Source organism: Lepidochelys kempii, chromosome 6 (genome assembly GCF_965140285.1).
Source record: "Lepidochelys kempii isolate rLepKem1 chromosome 6, rLepKem1.hap1, whole genome shotgun sequence".
NCBI lineage: Eukaryota > Metazoa > Chordata > Testudines > Cheloniidae > Lepidochelys > Lepidochelys kempii.
The window spans coordinates 11,632,687-11,659,185 of NC_136385.1; the positions used below are offsets into that span (position 1 = coordinate 11,632,687).

Below are 26,499 nucleotides of genomic sequence, written 5' to 3' on the forward strand. Positions count from 1 at the left end.
CCCAAGTCTCTAACAATCACTCTTCCCCTCCCCCCACAAAACCCCCTCTTGCGTACGTCTCCCACCAACACCCAACAATTCTCAAAGTTCACTCCAGGCTCCTTCCCAGCAATTACTTCCCTCTCCCTCAGCTTCTCCATTACCCCGGCTCCCCCAAGTCTTTGCACTACTTCTGAGGGGTGCAGGAAATACATTTCTATATTGCAGTTTAAATGAATTATTACTCAAAGTTCTGTGTTAAAATGACGAGTAAGGAATCTGTGAAAAATCACTTCCTGAATCTTTTTTGTTTGTAGTGTTACAAACATAGGTGCTGATAATTTATTTCAAACTATCAAAATAACTGAAACTAGTGTGATTCTATTGTGTTATTTTGACAAAAAAATATGCAGAATTTTAAAATATGGTGTGCAGAATTTTTATTTTTCTTTTGGCATAGAATTCCCCAAGGAGTAATGCAAAACTCTCTGTGTGCACCCGCCAGTCACACAGTTTATCAGGCCTCATGGTCAGTAAGGCCTTAGGACATTTGGACTGGTTTATCTTAAACATTTACACTTCATATTGGTTTCTCCACACATCATTCGAATGCATCAACTTCTTTAGTAGCAAAGAAACAACTGGTTAGACCTTTGCTACACATTAGGCACGTAGTTTTTCTTCATCACATTTCTATTTAGAATAGACGGTTTGAGCAGTTCCTGAGTCTTCTTTCAATCTGACACACCGCGCTGTCCTGCCCCCGCCCCCCCTTTGGACCAATCCATGCTGAGACAGGACTGCAAATCCCACCTCTAGATGTCACCTAAGAGTCACCCCCTGGCTGAAATCATCAAGGTAGCTCTGGGGGAGGGATGCAGGGGAAGGAAGGGGGATTGTCCTGGCTGCCTGAAAGCTATATGTGTTGGGGGGAGTTTGACAGAAAGAGAGAGACCTGGCTGGACCCCACCTAGATGGAGGGGGTCCCAAATGGAGAAGGTTGTGCCCATCTGCTCTAAAATCTCCTTGCCTGTCTCCTCTCCCCCACACTGCTCAGCCAAGTCCCATTCTCTGCCCCACACAGTCTCTGCTGGGCATCATGGGGACAGGACCACTCCCTGGTCTGATTCTGCTGGCATTGTGCCAGGCCCACCAGCTGCCAGAAGCCCCTTGGGCCCTAGCGGTGGCAGAAGGCTGAGTCAACTGGTGCCAGGTGAGGTTGCCCAAGTGAGCAAAGCATTTGCCAGTCAGCACACCTGGACAGCCGCTCCCCGCTGTGAATGCGCTGGTGTATTCTCAGGTATTAGCTCTGTGCAAAGTGCTTTCTGCAGACAGTGCATTGGAATGGCCGTTCCCCGGTGTGTGTGCGCGCAGATGTATTCAGAGGTTTGAGCTGTGTGCAAAGCCCTTGCCGCAGACAGCGCAGTGGTCCGGCTGCTCTCTGGTGTTCGTGCGCTGAAGCTGGGTCAACTTGTTGGCATTGCTGAACCTCTTACCCCAGTTGGCACAGCGGTAGAGCTGCTCCCCGGTGCGTGTGTGCGCTGATGTCTGGTCAGCGTACTGGCATTGCTGAAGCTTTTCTTGCAATCGTCACAGTGGTAGGGCCGCTCCCCGGTGTGCGTGCGCTGGTGTATTCTCAGGGTTGAACTCTGTGCAAAGCCCTTACCGCAGTCGGTGCAGCGGTGCGGCCGCTCCCCGGTGTGCGTGCGCTGGTGTGTTCTCAGCCTTGAGCTCTGGGCAAAGCCCTTGCCGCAGTCGGTACAGTTGTATGGCTGTTCCCCAGTGTGCGTGCGCTGGTGTCTTTGCAGGTGTGCAAACTGTGCAAAGCCCTTGCCACAGTCAGCACAGCGGTACGGCCGCTCCCCAGTGTGTGTGCGCTGGTGTACTCTCAGCTTTGAGCTCTCTGCAAAGCTCTTGCCACAGTCAGCGCAGTGGTACGGCCGCTCCCCGGTGTGCGCGCGCTGATGTATTCTCAGCTTTGAGCTCTCTGCAAAGCTCTTGCCACAGTCACTGCAGTGGTAAGGCTGCTCCCCGGTGTGCGTGCGCTGGTGTTTTCTCAGAGTTGAGCTATGTGCAAAGCCCTTGCCGCAGTCGGTGCAGCGATACGGCCGCTCCCCGGTGTGCGTGCGCTGGTGTATTCTCAGCGTTGAGCTCTCTGCAAAGGTCTTGCCACAGTCAGCGCAGCAGTACGGCCGCTCCCCGGTGTGTGCGCACTGATGTGTTCTCAGGCTTGAGCTCTGGGCAAAGCCCTTGCCGCAGATGGTACAGTTGTATGGCAGTTCCCCAGTGTGCGTGCGCCGGTGTCTTTTCAGGTGGGCAAACTGTGCAAAGCCCTTGCCACAGTCAGCACAGCGGTGCGGCCGCTCCCCGGTGTGTGTGCGCTGATGTATTCTCAGATTTGAACTCTCTGCAAAGCTCTTGCCACAGTGTGTGCAGCGATACGGCCGCTCCCCGGTGTGCCTGCGCTGGTGTGTTTTCAGGGCTGAGCTCTTTGCAAAGCTCTTGCCACAGTCAGTGCAGCAATACGGCCGCTCCCCGGTGGGCATGCACCGGTGCTGGGTCAGTGCGAAGGGGTTCCTGAACCTCTTGCTGCAGTCGATGCACTGATGGGGACACCGGCCCATGGGGAGTCTCTGGTGTGTAATCAGATTTGGTCTCTGGCTGAGTTTACCCAAGGGATGGACTGCGTCCTGTGCATGGATCCCTCTGTGGGATGTGGGATCTTGTGTTCCAACAGTGCTCTCCCCACATTCAGACTGTGTCTGCGTTCCTCCCGGGATCCCGTGCCCTGCTGGAGAGAGCAGAGGCAATCCTGGCATTAGCTCACGCTTAGGGCTGCAGGTTTGTCAAGGACAGAAAATGTCACGGATGGAGCGATTGCCCCATTTGTCTGTGACTGTTTTTGGGATGGGCGTCTCACCCTGCAGTGGCAGCTCCTGTCTGGGCATTGAGACCTGGCCTGCAGGGTTACAGTTCCACTCAGATTTGCCCACGGTCATGATGGTGAGGGAGGCAGGTCAAATTTCAGTGAATGGTCTTGACACCCACATGTTCTTCACCGCAGGGGTTCTCAACCTTTTTCTTTCTGAGACCCCACACAACATGCTATAAAAACACCATAGCCCACCTGTGCCACAATAATATGTTTTCTGCATATCAAAGCCGGGGACAGCGTTAGGTGGTAGCAAGCAGGGCACCCATGCTACAGGGACCCCCGTGAAGCTACATGGCTCAGGCTTCAGCTTCAGCCCTGAGTGGCAGGGCTTGGGGACCTGGGCTTCAGCCCCATGTCGGGGGGGGGGCTTCAGCTTTTTACCCTGAGCCCAGCAAGTCTAATGCTGGCCCTGCTTGGAGGTCCCCCCCGAAACCTGCTCAAGGCCCCTCTAGGGGTCCCCAGACCCCTGGTTGAGAACCACTGCTTTACCCCACACAAACCCCTCTGCACCAGGCTGGGGTTAGGGTTGCAGTGCTGGGAGAAGAGTGCTTCTTTGGGCAGCAAGTTCCCCCTGGGCAAGGCAAGGAGGAGGGCAGGTGGGGCGGGGTAGTACACCAATCCAGGCATAGGTTCTACCCTATGGTGTTTCCGCAGCACCCAGCGCCTGCTCCCACAGGGGCTAGGCATGTCTTGAGTCTCGTTTTAAGCTGAAATTGAAGCCTGCCCAGGATACAGGCAGCACCTGTCAGAGCAGAGCCTGGTTTTGTTTTCAAACTGATTGTGTCTTTATTTCAATCAGAGGGGTTTATTTATGTGGTATTGGTTCTTCACTTTCTCCTGTTTTATAGCATGAGGCCTGTTCCTCAGCATTTTTGCTGTTGTAATTATATTAGTTTGAAACTAGTTTAGTTGAGGGGCTACAATCCCTTCATGTGGGTGCAGTGAGACCAGTTTAAAGCTGTTTAGAACAATGTAGCTTATTTCTGGGGGTGGGGGGGACGTGAGTCTTTTTCTAGGAATTCCTTTTGAAGAAATCATTTACTCTCGGCCTGAGGTTTCAGTCTTTGTGTGAAACTAAAACTAAACTAAAATCCTCAAGAAGGTGAGGGTTTTGAGAGGTAGGGGGTGTGGGTCTGTGTGTGGGCTTTGAGGGGATGACCAGTCACTCAGGGTTTGTTTGATGTAACCTGGAAAACATGTCTGTATTGTGTCACAACCCGCTCCCTGGCACTGCTGAGCTGGAAGGGGTGAATGGCTGCCACCCAGCCTTTGGTCTACAGACAGTCACAGACACGTTAGGGCTGAGGGCTGTGCTAAGCACTGACACTGAAGCAATGTAAGCAACAACAATTTCATGCCACAAAGAGCAGGAGAAGAAGGGATGGGACAAAGGCCATACCGTCACCCTCTCTCTCACAGCCAGCCCATACACCAGGGTACTCCAAGTCATGGCCCGCAGGTTGATTTAATCTGGCCCCCAAACGTGTCCACTCCCCCCATAGCAGCCGCCTGGCCCGTGGGGCAGTTTTAGAGCATTACAGCGAAGTGCTGCAGGTGCTAGAGATCTGTTCTGCACCATGGCACCTCTGCATGGCGTCACCTTACACTAGTCCTATGTGACTGACCCACCCGGCATCATTCCCAGGTTTCTCCTTGCTCGCTGGGAACAGGTTTCTCCAGTCTGAGAGGTCACATGCAAAGTGAAGTGGCAGAGAGGGGGTGAGGTGGGAACCTGGGGAGAACAGCACCTTCTCTGCCAAGGATCAGTGACTCTGGGATGCTCTTGCAGGGGGCAGAGGCATGAAAAGCCATTTGAAAAATCTCTAGGGCGCCCCTTACCTTTCTGAGGTGTGGGAAGCCTAGAAGGTGTTGAGGTGTATGGCCAGACAGGCTTGTCTTTCTACCCAGGTGCTTGTTTGCCCCCCAGCAGCCAGCTCACACAGTCCCTCTATCTCCTCTCCTCCCCACCACCAGTCCATGTACCTATCTCCTCAGAGCGAGGGCAGGGGAGACAGGGCTCAGGAGAGCTTTCAGTGAATGCCTTAGAGACAGCACCCAGCATCTCTCAGAAACTTCCCCAGCACACAGACTGACTCTGTGTGCTACAAACCCACACAGTCTCTGGCTCTTTCACACTCACCTCCCAACACAGAGTTGTAATATTGTTGCTACTTCTTGGTACTTCCTGCAATGCACATATCATCTCTGCAATTTTATGCTTCCTAAGTGTGTTACTTTAGGGTTTTGACTGGTCTATGCATTTCATAATTTTTATTTCTCTTCTACTTTAATTTAATTTAATTAGCGAGTTCTGAAATACCTAATGTCTCCTGGCTGGAGTAATTATCCCTACGGTAACTTTAAAAAATATTATATTGAGGTTTTTTGTTTCTATTGGTGGCGCACAGACCTCAGTGCACATAATAAAATTTATTCTGCAGATGGATTGAAAAAAATGAGAGGGAACATTGCTCACAGCCCCAGTGCCCTTTCCATTAAACAGCTGGGGAAGCTGAGGCATGGTGGAGCTGTAGCGACTCTTGAAAAAAGAGTTGTACGAGAAACGGAAAGCAGGTCAAATTACAAAAATGAGTCTTAAAAAACAAAACAAGCATGTAGGGGGAAAATTAGAAAGGCAAAAGCAAAACTAAACTAGCATTATAAAGGGAAAAAACAAAGCATTTTACAAATACACGGGAAAGCAGGGGAAAACAAGGACAGGCTAGGTCCACTACTGTGTCCACTTCTGGGCTCCAAACTTCAGGAAGTATGTGGACAAATTCGGGAGGGTCAGAGGAGAACAACAATACTGATTACATGTCTCGAAAACATGACTTCTGAAGTAAGTGAAAAAACTGGGTTTGTTTAGTCGGAAGAAGGGGGCAGGGGAGAACCCCTGATAACAGTCCTCATGGACATAAAAGGTTGTTACAAAGTGGAGGGTGATAAACTGTTCTCCTTATTGACTGAGAATAGGTCAAGACTTTATGGGCTTCAACTGCAGCAAGAGAGATAGAGGTTAGATATTTGGAAAAACTTCCAACCTCTGAGGGTAGTTAAGCACTGGAACAAAATGATCTTGGCAGGTTGTGGAATCTCCACCATGGGAGGTTTCTAAGAACAGGTTAGACAGACACCTGTCAGGGATGGACTAGGTAATACTAAGAAATCATCTCTGCACTGAGAAAGGACTAAGATTCATAGATATCACAGCCAGACAGGCTGATTATGCCCATCCAGCCTGGCTTCCTGCCTATCCCAGCCAGAGAAGCTCCCCCAGTCATTCCTGACTCTGGCCCAGTAACTGCTGGTGGAACAAGTGTGAAGCTTTGAGAGAGAGCCACCCCATCTCCACGGACAGACTCCCAGAGGGAGAATCCATCGCGTCCTAAGGGGAGCTCTCCCAATGGTTTATTCCCCCTCCAAGATAAACACTGGCCCCTAATTCCCAGCTTCAATTTGTCTCTCTTCAGCTCCCAGCCTGTGAATCTCGCTCTGCCTTTGCCTTCTATATCAAGGAGTTCTCTACTAGCAGGTGTGTAAATCAGAAAGGACTGGATTATTAGGACTCACCTGAGGAGGGGCTCTCAGGCCCAGAGTGTACCCTGGAGCCCTTGGCATCCCGGATCCAGAGCTCTGCCTCCCCTAGCTCGATCCGGTGGATTAAGTCCGGTTTGGAACCTGAAGAGCCTGTTTGGGGGAAGTTTTATTAATATATTTTTGGCGGCAGGGACTCGTTTATATGTTTGTGCAGCACCTGGCACAACAGGACATCAATCTCACAGGCTGCTTCAGAGGAAAGCTCAAGAGATCCAAAGCAGGAGAAGAAAGAAATAAACCTTCCTTAGCAATAAACCTTCTTCCCGTCTCCCACCAGGCAAGTTCAGTTCGTACCCTGAATCGGCAACATCTACAACCCTCTCAGTTTGCAGTGGGGCCTAGTTTAAAGCCTTGCTGGGGTAACTTTAGATGTTCCCTTGAAATATCCCATTCTGCTAACACCTTGGCCTCTATGCTATCTTGTGGCACTACGTTCCATAGGACAAGCGTGTGACATGGATTTCTTTTAACCCACAAAAAGACCAGTGAACACCCATTAGTTTCAGATTAAGAGACAGGACAAATAGAAAATCTGCAACCACCTTCTTTCTGGTCATTATTTCACTTACCCAACTGTCTCCTGAAACATGGATCATGGGGAAGACTTTGGAAGAAGGGAACTTTGCTCCTTGCCAACTTATAGCTGTTGAAACGTTTCAGGCATGTCATTAAGGCAAATCGGCCACAATGTGTCATGGCAGGTGTCACCCGGTGTCACCGTTACACAGACATTCCAGTTCTTTTGCATTGTTCAGTTGTACAGTTGTTAAATTTACGATGTTCATTCTTTTGGGGGAGGTGGGGAGCTGTTGCAGCAGCAGTGTTTTCCCCCTGCCTTATTTGTCTGACTAGAATCAGCTCCTGAGGCAGAGTTGCTGCCGTCAACCTCTGGCTGGGATTCCGGGAAGAGATGGTTGCTCATGGGCTCTTTGCTACCATCAGGGATGTGCCACTACTGAGGCAGGTAATTCAAATAAACCAGTTACACCAAGATTAGCCCCAGGCTCCCAAGCCCTGAGTTCTCCTCGAACGAGCTGACCTGAAAGGGGCTGGCATTTGCCACCACTCAGTGACAGGGTGCCACATGGGGAACACAAACGTTTTTCAGCTGTGAATAAATGAAGGGAAATTGGTCCTTACCCAAGGAAACAAGGACCCGGTAATTCCTCAGCATCTGGTCCCGGTACAGCTGCTTCTCTGGCCGGGATAAGAGCTCCCACTCCTCCCGGGTGAAATACAGAGCCACCTCCTCAAACGCCACCCGCAGCTGCTGGCACAAGCGTTACACACTCAGCACCCTCCGCGCCAGCCCCAGCCCGGGCTCTCCGCAGGGGACGCGGGTTCGAGGGCAGCGGCTCCCGGGGAACCCCCAGCCCAGCAGCTGTGAGCCAGGGAGACCCCCCCGCACAGCCCCCCGGGGACTCGGGCCCCGCTGGCCGGCGACAGGAGTCGCCCTCGGCTCCCCACGGGGCTCTGGGGCGGGGCGCTGGGAGGGGCCCGAATCCCAGGGCAGGGACCAGGCTCCTCCCCCGGCCGGAGTCCCCGCCTCCGCCCCAGGCCTGGGCTCGGCCCCGCTCCCGGCCCCGGCTCGGCCGCCTCGGGGCTCCTCGGCCCGGCTCCGCGTGTCCGCCCGGCCCGGGGCCCCCAGCGCCGCTCCCCGGCCCCAGCGCTCCGGCTGCGGCAGCCCCCAGCCCCGGGGTCACTAGCGCGGGAGGGACCCGGTCCCGGCCCCGCTCGGCCCCAGCCGGGACCAGCCAGTGCCCGGCCGGGGAGTCCCCGCCCCGCGTCCTACCTGCGCCGGCCCCGCTGCAGCCATCGCCGGGCTCGGCCCCGGCCGCTTCCTCCGCCTGGGCAGCGACCTCCCGCCCCGCGGCTGGTGCCTCCCTGCGCACGGGCTGGGCTGGGACCCAGGGGGCCGGGAAAGCCCCGCCCTGCTACGCTCCCCACCCGCCCCCGACTCAAGGGCCCCGCGCCTGCGCCGCCATCTTCAGCTGCCGGGGGAAGCCCCATCGCAGCGACCTTCCGGCCCCGCCCCGCCCGGACGCCTGGGTCCCGAGTCCGGCCGCTAGGGGCGCTCGCGGCACCTGTTCCCCGGGCGGCAGAGCCCGTAAGGGGGTAGCTCGGTCCCCGCCCCTGGGCTGTGCCGTGGGGAGCTAGGGTTCTCTCCCGGACTCCTGGGTTCTCTCCCGGCTCTGGGAGCGGAGGGGGAACTAGTGGGGCAGCGCGTGTGACAGAAGGACAAAGGTCGGGCTGTGTCGTGTGTGTTGCTCGGCTGCGCGGTGTTGGTGCGTGTGTCACAGGAGATCACACCCCAGGCTGTGTGAGCAGCGCTCGCCCTGTGTCTGTGCGCGATACAGGCAAGGGGCGGGACTGGAGCAGTTTGTATTGGGGGGCTGCTGAGAGCCAGTGAACCAAACCGTGACCCCTGTATGTATTGGAAACCACTTCAATTAGGGGTGCTATGACGCATAGCACCCCTAATTCTAGCCCCTGTGGTTCCAGGAGCTCTCACATGGCTGTATGTGTGTGTGTGTGTGTGTTTCAAGAGGGTTGTGCTGTGCTCTGTGTGTGTGTGTTACCGGAGCTCTCACCCAGCTGTGTAATGTGTGTGTGTTTCAGGAGCTCACACCCATGTCCCTGCCCAGCACCCTTGGGAGGGCATCTGCCCCATACAGATGTTGCATTCTGGCCTCAGTGCTCACGCCCCAGCTGGCTACCCCTGGTCCCCGCCCATCAGGCCAGACCCTGCACACTAGGCTGGCTACAACAAATGGTCCAAGATCAAATACATCAAGGGCCTTCCGGATGCCCAGGGCAGCTGGTTCTTCCAAAAGTTCACCCTGCTGTGCTTCATTGTGAAAGCTACAGTGGGGAAAGAAGGGATGGACTCTGTGTGTGACACAGCCCCAGCCACAGGGGATATTACTGGGCTCTGCCAGCTCCGCTCCAGCTACAGGGGCTGATGCAGAGACTGCTGGGGCCCCCAGCACCCCATGGACCCAGACCCAGCTAGAGGGGACACTATAGAGCCCTGCCAGCCCAGCCTTGACCACTAGCACTGACTCTGCTGCCCCTAACCCCAGCACCCCCTAACCTCTGTTAGCCCAAGGCCAGCATCCTCCCTGGCTGCTGGAGCACTAGACAGAGTTTTATCTTTATTATTCTTGTAACCATTTCTGACTGTTATGCCTCGCTTGTACTCAAAATCTATCTTTGTTATTAATAAAGTTGATTCATCATTTCATCTAACCCAGTGTGTTTAAGTAAAGTGTCAGAGTAACTTTGTCTATGGAAATAAGCTGCTGTATATATTTCTTTGAAGGAATAACAAATTTAATATTTCTGGACTCTCTCGGTAGGGTTGGACTTGGCAGAACATACATTTCTGAGGGAAAATCTGGGACTGGGAGTGCATTAGGGTCACCCTGAGATAATCCAGGCTGGTGAGAAAAGCAAGGTGTGCCTGGCTGACTGCAGAAGGAAGCTCAGGGCAATTTAGGAAGGGGGGGTTAGCAGAGGGACTCAGGGAGCCCGCGGGAAGCTGGACAGGCCAGGGACAATGGGATGATGGCTGGGAAGCCTGGGGGAGTCATTGGAGGTCAGGGGGATGGCTGGGTAGACTGGGGGAGAGAGCAGGGAACCAGGATGATGGGGATGTGCATGACGAGCCTGGGGAACACAGAAGGCTAAGAGGGGATTGCCAGGGCTGTGGGAAGGCAGCAGGGCCAAGGCAATGGGGAGGTGGGTGAGGAGCCTGGGGAGGCAGCGGGAACCTGTGGAAATGGAAAGGTGAGGGGAATATAAGTGAAGGTCCCCTGAAACTGACAATATTTTATTTCATTTTTTTCTTAAGGCCCTCACAGGACAGAGTACTTCAGTGTGCTTAAGTCCAAGCACTTTGAGCAGTTCCATTGATTTCAGTGCGACTACTTACATGCTTATCGTTGAGCATAAGTTTAAGATTTTTCTGGATTGGGACCTTAATGTCGGAATACATTATAATGAGTAATAACTAAGAACTGGAAAGTCACACTATCAACTCGGTAACACTAATAGCAAAAATGGGTCAGTTATGAAGCTTTGATCTAAATTCAAGTTCCTAAACTTCAGCTCCAAACCCAAGTCACTTCACAAGAGTGTTGGATTTGAGTTCTGAGGTGGGTCCATCATCAAAATAAACATGAGCTGTTCAGTTGAAATCTGCACCTAGATCTGATCTTCCTCGTGTTTGTGCTGGGTGGCGCAGCCTGGTCACTCTGCTGGGCAAAACTGGCTTGGACCAATGAGGAAATGACCCGTGGTCATGGCAAAATCTTGGAACATCCAACCAGGATATGAGTTGTGTCCACTCTCATTGTCCAATGAGGCAATCACAATCCAGAGTGTAATCCAGACCAGTGCAAGGCAGTGTCACCGGCTGCCCTATAACCAGGGGGGCCCAGTAACGGTTTGCTGCTCTGGCTCCCAACCCGGCCCACTCACAAACAGCCTCCAGCATTCCGGTCGTACCCCGAGTGTCTGTGTGTAGCTGCTGCCTGCCCGCCACGCTCAGCTCACACTCTGGCTTTCACAGCCTTGGTTATTACTGCAGGGTGATCCCAATACATACACAGTCCCAGATTTCCCCCCAGAAATGCTTGGCCTGAATTGTCCAGCCCTCTCCTGGACAGTCCTGATAGAATAGGTCCATTGCTCCGCTAAGGGGATCAATATGCAACAGTTTGTCACCCCACACATCACAACACTGGCTTTGTTTCAATTAAGGAAGAAAACAAATTTATTTAACCACAAAGGTAGATTTCAAGTGAGTACAAGTGATGAGACATCAAAGTGAGAAATGGTTACAAGAAAAAGAAACATAAAAATACTTCCTAGTATTAAACTGAACAAATTAGACTTAGTTCAAAGGGAAACCCTTAGGACAGGTTTCCAGTAGCATTGCTGACCAAGTTGTCAGCTCAGGATCAGTTCCTGAGGTCCAAGAGCTGTTTTTCTTTTCTTTCTTAGATGTACAGGGAGAGATAACAAGGGGTGTGTTTGGCCCTTTCTTTTATAGTTCAATCACCTGTGAAATGGATTTTTCTCAGAGTGACTCCTAGATAAAGGTTTCAGAGTAACAGCCGTGTTAGTCTGTATTTGCAAAAAGAAAAGGAGGACTTGTGGCACCTTAGAGACTAACCAATTTATTTGAGCATGAGCTTTCGTGAGCTACAGCTCACTTCATTGGCATGAGCTGTAGCTCACGAAAGCTCATGCTCAAATAAGTTGGTTAGTCTCTAAGGTGCCACAAGTACTCCTTTTCTTTTTCCTAGATAAAGGTCTCCTCAGCTGAGTGGGGAGACATGAACTTTTTGGTGGGAAAGGGGTTTCATGCTGCTGTTTGCATCTCTTTGTTCCTGCCCACCTTCCTTTTCAAAGAACAGCGACTTGACAATTGATGGCCCATCAGCTTTGATGGCACCATGGCTAGAGGCACTAACTTCTCCTTTGTTTTTGAAAAAGTTTTATTCACTCCCCAGGTGTGTCTGGTAAACACACTTCAGTCGTGATTTCAGCTTATGTTCATAATTGTATATACAAAGTTGCTGCATACGTTTCACTATGATAATACTGGCCAGCAAGATTGAAATTATACCTTATAAGGCATATTTTGTACAAATATTATTAGAGTAGTGTGTAGGGTGTGAATAGTGGTGTATTCCATCACAGCAACCTCTTGCAACTTTGGAAAACTCTGGTATCCCTGTGTAAAACACTTTGTGCTGCCCAGTTGGTGTCAGACCTGTGGGGTCACGCACTGAAGATCCAGATCCAGTCAGTAACCTACCTCCACAAGTTGCGTTCCTTGGACTCTCTGCCATGTGCTCGTTTGTCCAGCTGTGCATGACTCCATGTTCTTTCCATAGCTGTCTTTCCATAGCTGTCACTTCCACTCCATAGCTGGTTGCAGAAATGTCCATCTGGAAGTTTAGAATAGAGTCTCTCTGGAAAGTCTCTTCCCACACCTGGATGGCCCTGCCCTTGGGTAGTAGTTCATCACAGAGTCATGTACAATGATTTGACTCATTTGTGTGGTCCGTGGCTGTGGTTGCCAGGTGTCCCATTTTCAACTGCAAAGTCCAGTCAAAAGGGGACCTGTACAGTGTCTTGTCAGATGTACTGACCACACACCAAAAGTACGATTACTGCGGGAGGGGGTGGGGGTAGGTGGAAAAAGGTCAGCAACCTGCGCCAGCATCTGCACAGCCGGGGAGGCCTCCTACCTGCAACTCGTGGGCAGACAGTCTCTGTGTCAGGAGCTGCAGCTCCCCTCCCCGAAGGAGAGGGAGCCCAGCTGGGGAGGTGGGGGAGGTGGAGAGGACTGAGCGATGAGAAATGCAGTGGGGGGAGGAGGGGAGCAAGTGGGGGGCTATGGGAAGAGATGGAGAAGGGGCAGGGCATCAAGGGAAGAGGTGGAGCAGGGCCTCAGGGGGAAGAGGTGGGGCAGGGGCAGGATTCCAATGCTCCTGCTGTAGTGTCCTGTTTTCAGAAATTAGGAAGTTGGTTGGCAACCCTATCCGTCGCCAACAGGGGAGAACAGTTAATGGAAGAACACTAACAGCTCTATGCACCTCTGTATGGAAGGTGTGGTTGAACCCAATGTAACAGCTGACACTTCAGAAAACATGTTTGAGAAATATGGACAGTTGTACAACCCTAATGCCAGTAAAAGGCAAACAGCCAGAGTGTGGCTGTTGTGGCAGGCTGTAAAACAGGCAATCACATGTAAGGGGGAAATCTGTGCGGAGTTCCAGACATTACAAGAGAATTTTAAAACTTGCCAGAAAAATTTGGAGAGGGAAGTGAGGCAGGCACAGATAATGCAAACTCAGTTAGAAGAAATGGAAAAACAAAATAGGGAATAAAAAAAGAAAATGGTGGATCGGGAAAAAATTAAGGCAGACAAAAATAAGCAGTAGGAATGAAACAATTAATTCAAAAACTGACGAAGGAAACAGAAATTGCAAGCGTTTCTCATAGTTGGTGCAAGAAAACTATAGCAACATTATAAAAGCAAGTAAAAATACCGGAGCTGCAGGTTGCAGCTGTTTGTCGAAAAGGGAGAGATTTGGATTTGGATTCCAATGATATCTGGTTTGGAGGATTTGGAGGACGCATGTGGGGATCAAGAGAAAAGGGAACTTGATTGGCCTCGAGAGCGGCTTTATACTAAATTGAGAAAAGAAATAAAAAACTGTCCGGAAAAGCCGAAGTCAGGAAAGTCCATAGCAGGAATAGAACATAGATCAACTGTCAAAGATGCAGCCAGAGAGGTACCCTCAGAACAAACAGAAATAATTCCTGCAAGTTCATCAACTTACAGTTGATGACAAAGTCATTATGCCCAGTAAATATAAAAAATCTAGCTACATGGCTAGTACAGTGGGCAGAGTCAGGAGGAACGGAAAATTTAAGTATGGGTAAATGTTACAGGTTGATCAGGACAGCTACCACTGGAGAGATTAGACTGGCCGTAGATAGAGCAAAAAATGCTTTGGAGAGGCAGCCAGAAGCACACCAGCTGGTACTGCGATTTATTATGCTGTTAGGAAAAAAAAATCAGGTCAAAGACCCATGAAGTTTTATCCAGTGCAAATTACATGAAGCCTGGGGATTTGCCCAGGAATTAGTTGTTAAGAAGAATAACATTGGGGTTATTGGCTGGAGAAATACAACTAGTGACAAACCCCAGGGCCAAAGGCGCTGACTTCCCCGCTGCCCAGTGGGAGCTTGATCCCCTCGGCCCCTGGCCTGCCTCTTCCCACCCCTGCACTGCCCTTGTCCCACCCCAATTCCACCCCTTCCCCAAAGTCCCTGCCCCACCCTGCCTTTTCCCACCCCAGCGGGGATGCGGCGCACTGGGCGGGGAGAAGGAGGTATTTGAAATTGAGGAAGTAAATATGAATATGTAGAATGGGAGACACACGGATAAATTAATTAAAAAATGCAAAGGATGAAAGAGGAAATGTCTAGGGAGCAGAAAAGAGTTGCAGCTGTGCAAGCTGAGGGTTCAAAAAATTCTGCTTACCAGGGAAGCCCTGATAACAAGTTGCTCCCACTGGAAATGGGTCCCCAAGAGTGGGAGACAATAACTAAATTAAGATGGACTCGAATGGAAGACCTACGATAACTGTCATTGTGGAAAATAATGGACCCAAAAATTCCCTATTGGATAGTGGGGCTGGTGTCAATATTGTAAACAGAAGTTGTAATTTGACTCCATATGTGTCTGAAGTCATTACAGCAGCCTCCTCTATTGGGGAAGGAGTGACAGAAAAAAATGTATCATTCAGTAAAAATAGCTATACCCAGAGAGAAAATGGGGAATTTTTGTTGTAAAGAACAAATGCTTCCAATAGATCAGGTGACTGAGCCAGTGATATTAGGGACTCCTTTTTTAAAGAGAAATCGGTTGGTTCTGAATTTAACGGAGTTCTGGGGCATGTGCCGGACTGGACAGAAGACACCCCGACAGCAGGGTACATTCCTGAATATGTGCTGCAAAAGCAGTGAAGGAAATTACACTAAATCAACAAGATACGTGGGTAAAAGAGTGTCCCAATGTCTGGACAAAGAACAAAGCAGACTGTGGTAAAATCAAAGCACATGTTAAAATTGTGAGGAATAAAGCGCCACCACGGAGACAATATAAATATCCTGTGCAGGCAGAGGCAGGAATTAAGAAAACAATCAAATCACTGGAACAGGGAGTGATTAAAAAGGGAAAATCTGCATACCATAGCCCAATTTGGCCAGTACTAAAAGCTTCAAAAGATTACAAATTAACAGTGAATTTAAAACAAATTAATAAAGCTACCCCCGCCATGGCACCAATAGTAACAGATTTGCCTCAAGTGATCGCAAGAATACAGGGGGCCCCTAAATGGGTCTCTGTCATAGATTTGGCAAATTGTTTTTTTGCCATGCCGTTGCATCCGGATTCTTGGGCCCGCTTTGCATTTACTTTTAAGAAACAATGGTACTGCTGGATCAATTATCCAAATAAAATTGGAAAAATGTCACCTCCTATGTAGATAAGGGAGAATCCGTATTTATTAGTAATAGTAAATTATTTTCCTGGATGGGTGGAGGCAATTCCCACCAGAAATCATACTGCAAAGACCACCGCCAAAAGTGTTCAGTAAATATGAAACCCCAAAAGTAATTAATTCAAATAATGGACCATATTTTGTAAAAAAAGAAAAAAAAAGTAGTTAAAAATTATTAAAAGCTTTAGAAGTAAAGCAACAACTACATATTCCCTGTCATCCTCAATTCTCAGAAACAATTAAAAAAAACCTTATGAAATATGCCCTACACAAAGTAGTGCAAAAAAATGGCAAAACCGCGTTCTGCCCCGAGAGACACACCCAGGCCAGGAGAACTCCCTCGCCATCTTCCCCGGCCGCAGCCAGCCCGGGAGAGGAGGGAGAAGCAGGCGCTCATAGCGGGAAGCAGCAGCTGGCGCTTCACCTGGGGAGGCGGCGGTGGCTGGGTTGGGTGTCTCTCCCTCATGGAGTCCTTGGACACTAATCAGACATCAAGAATTGTAAGATTCAAAAACCAGTAGGAGAGCACTTCAATCTCCCTGGACACTCAATAACAGACTTAAAAGTGGCAATTCTTCAACAAAAACACTTCAAAAACAGACTTCAGTGAGAAACCACAGATCTGGAATTAATTTGCAAACTGGACACCATCAAATTAGGCCTGAATAAAGACTGGCTGGGTCACTACAAAAACTGATTTCCCTCTGCTGATACTCACACCTTTTTGTCAGCTGTTTGAAATGGGCCACATTGATTGCATTGGCCTCATTAGCACTTCAAAAGTGATTTTCCCTCCTTTGGTATTTACCCCTTCTTGTCAACTGTTGAGAATAGGCCACTTCCACCTTAATTGAATTGGCTCGTTAGCACTGACCCGCCACTTGGTAAGGTAACTCCCATCTTTTCATGTGCTGTGTATTTATACCCGCTACTGTATTTTCCACTCCATGCATCTGATGAAGTGGATTTTAGCCAACAAAAGCTTATGCCCAAATAAATTTGTTAGTCTCTAAGGTGCCACAAGGACTCCTTGTTGTTTTTGCTGATACAGACTAACATGGCTACCCCTCTGAAACCTCTCGCCCATGGGGTGTTCCCGTCCTTGTGACGCCAGTGGACACGGCTGCTCAGGCAGGAGCGGGGGCTGGTTGCTGCACATTCAGGTTAGAAGCCCAGCTTTGGATGTCAGTGCTTCACTGCTAGAGCAACAGAGCTAAAGAACGAGCACCTGGGATCTTTCCCTGCTCTCAAGAAACAAACATGAGGTGTCACACCACAAACCTTGCTTCCATTCATAGGCGTGCGTACGGGGTGTTCCCAGGCACACCCTAATGCAGGGGACGGCACGCAAGCCGATTTTTAATGGCACGCTGCTACCTGCCGGGTCCCAGCTGCCGGCACCGCTCAGCCCGCTGCCAAACCCAGGCCGGCAGCGGGCTGAGCGGGGCCAGCGGCCGGGACCCGGCAGGCAGCAGCATGCTATTAAAAATCCCACCCGCCCCGGCCTGCTCTTCTCCACGCGCCGCCCCTCCTGCCCTCCCCACGGGGGGGGGGGGGGGGCAGGGTGAAGAAGCTTGATCCTGCCGGCTGCTGCTGCAGGACAGGCAAGTTCTCCCTCCCCTGCCTCTTCCCGCAGCGCGCTGGGTTCCTGCCCCTCCTCCTCTCCCTCCCTGCCACCGATCAGCTGATAGCCCTTGCGGGGGAGGGGAGAAAGCGGAGCCACAGCACGCTTGCGGCTCCGGGGAGGAGGTGGAGGACGGGGCCGTGGGGACAGGGGGTGGAATCAGGGCATATCCCCTCCAGCCCCCTGCTGTGAGTCGCTCTGGGCAAGGGGCTGGGAGCACCCCCACGACCCCAGCCCACCCCCCAGCCCTGACTCCTACACCCCCCTCACACACCTCCAGCCCTCTGCCCTGACCCCTGCACCCCCCATGACCCCAGCCCAGACTCCAGTCCCCCCCACACCCCAACTGTGTCCACATATCTATTCAGGGGACACCATCATAGGGCCTAATCACATCAGCCACACTATCAGAGGCTCGTTCACCTGCACATCCACCAATGTGATATATGCCATCATGTGCCAGCAATGCCCCTCTGCCACGTACATTGGTCAAACTGGACAGTCTCTACGTAAAAGAATAAATGGACTCAAATCAGATGTCAAGAATTATAACATTCATAAACCAGTCAGAGAACACTTCAATCTCTCTGGTCACTCGATTACAGACCTAAAAGTCGCAATATTACTACAAAAAGACTTCAAAAAACAGACTCCAACAAGAGACTGCTGAATTGGAATTAATTTGCAAACTGGATACAATTAACTTAGGCTTGAATAGAGACTGGGAGTGGATGGGTCATTACACAAAGTAAAACTATTTCCCCTTGTTTATTCCCTCCCCACCCCCGACACACTGTTCCTCAGACATTCTTGTTAACTGCTGGAAATGGCCCACCCTGATTATCACTACAAAAGGTTTTCTCCCCCCCCCGCCCACTCTCCAGCTGGTAATAGCTCATTTTAAGTGATCACTCTCCTTACAGTGTGTACGTTAACACCCATTGTTTCATGTTCTCTGTGTATATAAAGCTCCCCACTGTATTTTCCACGGCATGCATCCGATGAAGTGAGCTGTAGCTCACGAAAGCTTATGCTCAAATAAATTTGTTAGTCTCTAAGGTGCCACAAGTCCTCCTGTTCTTTTTAATTAAGTCACTGCAGGAGAATGTGCAGAGAGGGTAAATCATTCCTTTGTTTCAATTTCACAGCAAAGAAGTAAAAGGAACCTTATTGGAACATCTGCCATAGGTAGTAGCTCAACCTCAATTGTAAACAGGTACAGTGATGTGTCACAGCATGACTGAGGAAGCTATCTTGGAAGTAGTTGTGGATCCACAGGAAGAGCGGATAATTGATTTGGCAGGAGGCTCCTTGCGGGGGAAAAAAGAGAGAGGGACAGTGAATGAGCAGGTTATTTCAGAAGGATTAAGAAAGCGGGACTGTAAGGCTATGGCGGCTGTGGGACTGCCAGACAATAAGTGGATAGGGGAATTTCCCATGAGTTGGGCTAAAAAACCATTGGAATGTGAAGGCACGGAAGCCAATTCCTCAGTATTCCTTCCCAGCACAAGCTGTTCCCCACATGAGAAATCTTTAAAACAGCGATACAAGCCTTGGGAATTAAACAAAAGCTCCACATACCATACCGGCCTCAGTCCTCAGGCCAAGCAGAGCACATGAACCTCACTATTAAGGAAGCGCTCCAGAAGGTACTAAATCACACAGGGAAAGACTGGCCGGATAAACTGCCTCTGATTTTGGCTGCCATCTGCAGCAGTAATAGACTAAAGACAAAAATTCAACCCTTCCAAATCCTGTTTGGACATCCAATGCTCCTAATGATTGATCCTAGTTACCTGGTACAGGGTCAAGAAGAGAGCTCTAATATAACCCAGCATGATTACTTTCATGATTACTTTTCATGGGGGGAGGGATAGCTCCGTGGTTTGGGGGGAGGGATAGCTCAGTGGTTTGAGCATTGGCCTGCTAAACCCAGTGTTGTGAGTTCAATCCTTGAGGGGGCCATTTAGGGATCTGGGGCAAAAATTGGGGATTGGTCCTGCTTTGAGCAGGGGGTTGGACTAGATGACCTCCTGAGGTCCCTTCCAACCCTGATATTCTATGACTCTATGACTTTCAATGGCTCAAACAGTTACAAGAAGATAAAAACACCCTCTAGTATAGGGTTAATCAGGCCATCGAACACATGAACAACAAAATTCAGAAACAAAGGCCCACTAAAGGCAGCCCTGTGGAAAACAGGGGACCAATCCTGTACCTTAAAATGGAAAAAAGGGACCACTCATTGGAATCAAAATGTAAAGGCCCTTATCCACAGTGGACCGCCTTAGCCCATTGGTATACTGTATTGAAAAAGATGGAAAACTGAAATTGGTACATGCTTTCAGGTTTCCCAGACCTATTTGTACCAAATCCACAGTAGTATCTGCCTGCTTGTGAATGAGACTATCTTGCAGTTGTGACAAAAACCTCAATTTATTCTTAATTACCTCCAGGTCTATAATATTCATAATTCCTGCTCCAAATCCACCTCCTCCTAATATGGTGTCTACTACCTCTCCTTTTGCTTGGCCATTGGAGTGTTGATATGTTTTTATCCAGGCCGTTATAATAGGAAGGGAATAGAGTGAACATTTGGGTTCCAATTTAGACACGTTCAACTGAGTCCAATCCATACCAATTTTTATTTTTACTAATAGTGGGTTTAACAAAACTTTTACTGGGTCGCTTTGAGTCACAAACAATTTTGGTTTCTTTATCTTAATTGGGGTACCTCTTTCGAATGCATAGTCTCTGGTCCTGGTTCTGGTTCATGTGTCCGGGAACCATAGGTTCAATTTACTACGGGGTATTGGACAGTATCCCACAATCACTGTTAATATTGTTCCTGTCTTAACAGGCTCATCCCACTGGTACGGTAACTGTGGGTAGCTGGAACTCCAGGTGGTAGCCCCATAGGGACCTTCTATTTTAACCCCTATTTCCCAGTAGTTTGGTATTCCTGTGGTGTTTATAAGGTGAACCTTAAGTCCCACTTTCCCTTCCCAGGCATACATACTGGTATTTCCTAAGACTTAAGAGTTGGCTAGTATTTTTATCATACCATTCCATGAGGATTACTGGATCACGGATAGGAATCCATGATTGGCTGGCGGGGAATGAATTATTCCTTAAATATTGGCTTATAAGGGGGGCTGCAACTTCTCCTATGATTGCTCTAATTATCTGGGCACTAAAAGTTCCCAGAAGCAGCTAAAGCCAGACCTTATACTGGAACCTTATTTTCTGTGGATTAAAATTGGGGAGGTTAAGCAGCGCTTCGTGCTCATGTTCCGGGATGTCCTTTTCTGCAAAGAATTCACACATTGTTATTTGTGTAAACAATCCAGGATGTAATCCAGATGGGGGTGGGGGTGGGGATGGGGGTTAGTGTCACTACCTGCCCTGTAACCTGGGGTGCCCAGTAATGCTTTGCTGCTGTAGCTCCCAACCCGGACCACTCACAAACAGCCTCCAGCATTCCGGTGTCACCCCGAGTGTCTGTGTGTAGCTGCTGCCTGCCAGCCACGCTCAGCTCACACTCTGGCTTTCACAGCCTTGGTTATTACTGCAGGGTGACCCCAATACACATAAAGTCCCAGATTTCCCCCCAGAAATGTGTGGCCTGAACTGTCCAGCCCTCTCCTGGACAGTCCTGATAGAATAGGTCCATTGCCCCTCTAAGGGGATCAATACACAGTCATTTTTCCCACCCCAAATGGAGTTACCCACACAGTTTTCTTCTTTAATTGAAATGAACAAATTTACTTAATCACAAAGGTAGATTTCAAGTGAGTACAAGTGATGAGGCATCAAAGTCAGAAATGGTTTCAAGAAAAAAAAGAGATAAAAACACTTCCTAGTACTAAACTGAACAAACTAGACATGGTGCAAAGTGAAGTCCTTTACCACAGGTTTCCAGGAGCATTGTTGATAAAGTTTTCAGTTCAGGATCCGTTCCTTAGGTCCAAGGGCTGCTTTTCTTTCTTTCTTTCTTTTTGGTCCTCTTAGGTGAAAACGAGAGATGAACAGGGAGAAAGAACAAGAGGTGTTTTTGCCCCTCTCTTTTATAATTCAATCACCCTTTGAAATGCAGAATTTTCTCAAAGCTACCCCTAGATAAAGTTCTCAACTGAGTGGGGAGACATGAACTTTGGTGGGGAAGAAGTTTCATGCTGTTGTTTGCTAAAATGCAGATCAGTTTGTTCCTGATTGCCTTCCTTTCCAAAGAATGGCTACTTTATAGGTGATGGCTCATCAGCTCTGAGGACACCTTGGCTAGAGGGGTTAACTTTTCCTTTGTTTCTGAGAAACAGTTTTACCCACTCCCAAGACGTGTCTGGTCAACACGCTTCAGTTGCAATTTCAGCTTCTGTTCATAAGTTTTTATATAAAGTTGCTGCATACATTTCACTATGATCATGCTGGCCAGTAAGTTATTAGTTTTCAAATGATACCTACCTTATAAGGCATAATTTGTATATAGATGATTACAGCAGTGTGTAGGGTTTGAATACAGGGGTGTATTCCATCCCAGAGACCTCTTGAGACTTTGGAAAACTCCAGTATCCCTGTGTAAAACACTTTTGTGTTGTCCCAGTTGGTGTCAGTCCTGTGGGGTCATGGAGTGAACCTCAGCTCCAGTCAGTAACCTACCTCCACAAGCTACTTTTCATGGAATCCTTGCCCTGTGCTCCTTTGGCCAGCTTTGCATGACTCCATGCTCCTTCCATCAGCACTCTTAGCTGTGTGCAGAAATTAGAGATCTAAAAGGTAGATAGTTAACCGGTAAGCATAGTCTTACCAGTTAACTTAACTGTTAACCCCCACGCCAGCTGGAGCAGGCCCGGACACGGCACCCGGCCGGAGCAGTGCTGCCCAGCTGGAGCAGGCCTAGCCAGAACAGCACCATCCAGACAGACCAGGCCCCAGCCCCAGTCAGATGGGCCCCAGCCGCTTAAACAGTTAACTGTTTAAATGACATATTTTACTTGTTTAAACGGTTAACTTTTAAAACAGTATTTACATCCCTAGCAGAAATTTCCATCTAGAAGTTCGAACAATCTCTATGGAAAGTCTCTTTCTACTCCTGGATGGCTCCGTCCTTGGAGAGTAGCTCATCCCAGAGACATATACAGGGATTTGACTCATTTGCGTAGTCTGTGGGCATGGCTAACATGAGTGAACAGCTGAGGAAAGAACACTAACCGCTCTACGCACCTCTGTGCCAGGGCTTGATTTTTCCCTACACATCAGTGATTACATGTGTGATGTCACTTCATATGCGATACTCATGGAGGAATTCTGTGCCACCTGTGAAAGCACAAACTTCATGTTCTCCACATATTATTTTTCACCCCAGAATAATTGATTTTGATGGAGCAGCGCTGCAATTACACCTTTTCCCCCCTCTGGGGGCTGCTGTGACACCAGAAGAGAGGGCAGGTGTGGAGGCAAGGAATATGGGGGAGATGGACAAAATGGGGCATATAGGGGTCCCTGGGAGGGTCACAGAAGCTATTGAGGTAACATTGAGCCAGGGGTGGAATGCAAGTGGGGATGCAGGGACACATGGGGGAAAAAGGAGGGCAGGAATACACAGGGATGGGGGGATGCAGGGACACATGGGGAGAGAGGGCAGATGCGCCTGACTGAATGGGAGAGACCAAGGGTGAGCCAGGGTTTCATATGGGAGGCTCCCCAAGTCTCTAACAATCACTCTTCCCCTCCCCCCACAAAACCCCCTCTTGCATACGTCTCCCACCAACACCCAACAATTCTCAAAGTTCACTCCAGGCTCCTTCCCAGCAATTACTTCCCTCTCCCTCAGCTTCTCCATTACCCCGGCTCCCCCAAGTCTTTGCACTACTTCTGAGGGGTGCAGGAAATACATTTCTATATTGTAGTTTAAATGAATTATTACTCAAAGTTCTGTGTTAAAATGACGAGTAAGGAATCTATTTGTGAAAAATCCCTTCCTGAATCTTGTTTGTAGTGTTACAAACATAGTTGCTGATAATTTATTTCAAACTACCTATCAAAATAATTGAAACTTAGTGGGGGGGATGGATAGCTCAGTGGTTTGAGCTTTGGCCTGCTAAACCCAGGCTCCTGAGTTCAATCCTTGAGGGGGCCATTTAGGGATATGGGGCAAAAATTGGTGATTGGTCCTGCTTTGAGCAGGGGGTTGGACTAGATGACCTCCTGAGGACCCTTCCGACCCTGATAGTCTATGAAACTAGTGTGATTATATTATTTTGACAAATAAAATATGCAGAATTTTAAAATATGGTGTGCAAAATTTTTATTTTTTTTGGCACAGAATTCCCCAAGGAGTAATACAAAACTCTCTGTGCGGCTCACCAGTCACACAGTTCATCAGGCCTCATGGTCAGTAAGGCCTTAGGACATTTGGACTGGTTTATCTTAAACATTTACACTTCATATTGGTTTATCCACACACCATTCGAATGCATCAGCTTCTTTAATAGCAAAGAAACAACTGGTTAGACCTTTGCTACACATTAGTCACGTAGTTTTTCTTCATCACATTTCTATTTAGAATGGTTTGAGCAGTTCCTGAGTCTTCTTTCAATCTGACACATCGCGCTGTCCTCCCCGCCCTCCTTGGACCAATCCATGCTGAGACAGGACTGCAAATCCCACCTCTAGATGTCACCTAAGAGTCACCTCCTGGCTGAAATCAAGGTAACTCTCGGGGAGGGATGCAGGGGGAGGAAGGGGGATTGTCCTGGCTGCCTGACAGCTATATGTGTTGGGGGGAGTTTGACAGAAAGAGAGAGATCTGGCTGGACCCCACTTAGATGGAGGGGGTCCCAAATGGAGAAGGTTGTGCCCATCTGCTCTAAAATCCCCTCACCTGTCTCCTCTTCCCCACACTGCTCAGCCAAGTCCCATTCTCTGCCCCACAGTCTCTGCTGGGCATCATGGGGACAGGACCACTCCCTGGTCTGATTCTGCTGGCATTGTGCCAGGCCCGCCAGCTGCCAGAAGCCCCTTGGGCCCTAGCGGTGGCAGAAGGGCGAGTCAACTGGTGCCAGGTGAGGCTGCCCAAGTGAGCAAAGCATTTGCCAGTCAGCACACCTGGACAGCCGCTCCCCGCTGTGAATGCGCTGGTGTATTCTCAGGTATTAGCTCTGTGCAAAGTGCTTTCTGCAGACAGTGCATTGGAATGGCCGTTCCCCGGTGTGTGTGCGCGCAGATGTATTCAGAGGTTTGAGCTGTGTGCAAAGCCCTTGCCGCAGACAGCGCAGTGGTCCGGCTGCTCTCTGGTGTTCGTGCGCTGAAGCTGGGTCAACTTGTTGGCATTGCTGATCCTCTTACCCCAGTTGGCACAGCGGTAGAGCTGCTCCCCGGTGCGTGTGTGCGCTGATGTCTGGTCAGCGTACTGGCATTGCTGAAGCTTTTCTTGCAATCGTCACAGTGGTAGGGCCGCTCCCCGGTGTGCGTGCGCTGGTGTATTCTCAGGGTTGAACTCTGTGCAAAGCCCTTACCGCAGTCGGTGCAGCGGTGCGGCCGCTCCCCGGTGTGCGTGCGCTGGTGTGTTCTCAGCCTTGAGCTCTGGGCAAAGCCCTTGCCGCAGTCGGTACAGTTGTATGGCTGTTCCCCAGTGTGCGTGCGCTGGTGTCTTTGCAGGTGTGCAAACTGTGCAAAGCCCTTGCCACAGTCAGCACAGCGGTACGGCCGCTCCCCAGTGTGTGTGCGCTGGTGTACTCTCAGCTTTGAGCTCTCTGCAAAGCTCTTGCCACAGTCAGCACAGTGGTACGGCCGCTCCCCGGTGTGCGCGCGCTGATGTATTCTCAGCTTTGAGCTCTCTGCAAAACTCTTGCCACAGTCACTGCAGTGGTAAGGCTGCTCCCCGGTGTGCGTGCGCTGGTGTTTTCTCAGAGTTGAGCTATGTGCAAAGCCCTTGCCGCAGTCGGTGCAGCGATACGGCCGCTCCCCGGTGTGCGTGCGCTGGTGTATTCTCAGCGTTGAGCTCTCTGCAAAGGTCTTGCCACAGTCAGCGCAGCAGTACGGCCGCTCCCCGGTGTGTGCGCACTGATGTGTTCTCAGGCTTGAGCTCTGGGCAAAGCCCTTGCCACAGATGGTACAGTTGTATGGCAGTTCCCCAGTGTGCGTGCGCCGGTGTCTTTTCAGGTGGGCAAACTGTGCAAAGCCCTTTCCGCAGTCAGCACAGCGGTGCGGCCGCTCCCCGGTGTGTGTGCGCTGATGTATTCTCAGCTTTGATCTCTCTGCAAAGCTCTTGCCACAGTGTGTGCAGCGATACGGCCGCTCCCCGGTGTGCCTGCGCTGGTGTGTTTTCAGGGCTGAGCTCTTTGCAAAGCTCTTGCCACAGTCAGCGCAGCAATACGGCCGCTCCCCGGTGGGCATGCACCGGTGCTGGGTTAGTGCGAAGGGGTTCCTGAACCTCTTGCTGCAGTCGATGCACTGATGGGGACACCGGCCCATGGGGAGTCTCTGGTGTGTAATCAGATTTGGTCTCTGGCTGAGTTTACCCAAGGGATGGACTGCGTCCTGTGCATGGATCCCTCTGTGGGATGTGGGATCTTGTGTTCCAACAGTGCTCTCCCCACATTCAGACTGTGTCTGCGTTCCTCCCGGGATCCCGTGCCCTGCTGGAGAGAGCAGAGGCAATCCTGGTGTTAGCTCACACTTAGGGCTGCAGGTTTGTCAAGGACGGAAAATGTCACGGATGGAGCGATAGTCACAGACAAATGGGGCAGTTTTTGGGATGGGCGTCTCACCCTACAATGGCAGCTCCTGTCTGGGCATTGAAACCTGGCCTGCGGGGTTACAGTTCCACTCAGATTTGCCCCCGCCCACGGTCATGATGGTGAGGGAGGCAGGTCAAATTTCAGTGAATGGCATTAACACTCATGTTCTACACCCCAGGGGTTTTCAATCTTTTTCTTTCTGAGACCCCCCCCCCAACTTACTAAAAAACACGATAGCCCACCTGTGCCACAATAATTGGTTTTCTGCATATCAAAGGTGGGGATGGCGTTAGGCGGTAGCAAGCAGGGCACCCATGCTACAGGGACCCCCATGAAGCTACATGGCTCAGACTTCAGCCCTGAGTGGCAGGGCTTGGGGACCTGGGCTTCAGCCCCATGTGGAGGGAGCTTCAGCTTTCTGCCCTGAGCCCCAGCAAGTCTAATGCTGGCCCTGCTTGGAGGCCCCCCCGAAACCTGATCAACATCCCCCTAGGGGCCCCCAGACCCCTGGTTGAGAACCACTGCAGTACCCCA

The 26,499-nt window shown here is 50.2% G+C and overlaps 1 pseudogene across 1 annotated transcript in view; it reads right to left on the minus strand.

Moving 5' to 3' along the window:
• Positions 1 to 402: 402 nt before the first annotated feature.
• Positions 403 to 26,499, minus strand: part of LOC140913696 (uncharacterized) — a 31,215-nt pseudogene continuing 5,118 nt past the window's right edge. The window contains exons 4-5 of the transcript XR_013636012.1: positions 24,609 to 25,866; positions 403 to 2,520 (exon numbers count right to left, since the gene is read on the minus strand). The product of XR_013636012.1 is annotated as an uncharacterized LOC140913696 (transcript). The remainder of the gene's footprint in view (positions 2,521 to 24,608; positions 25,867 to 26,499) is intronic.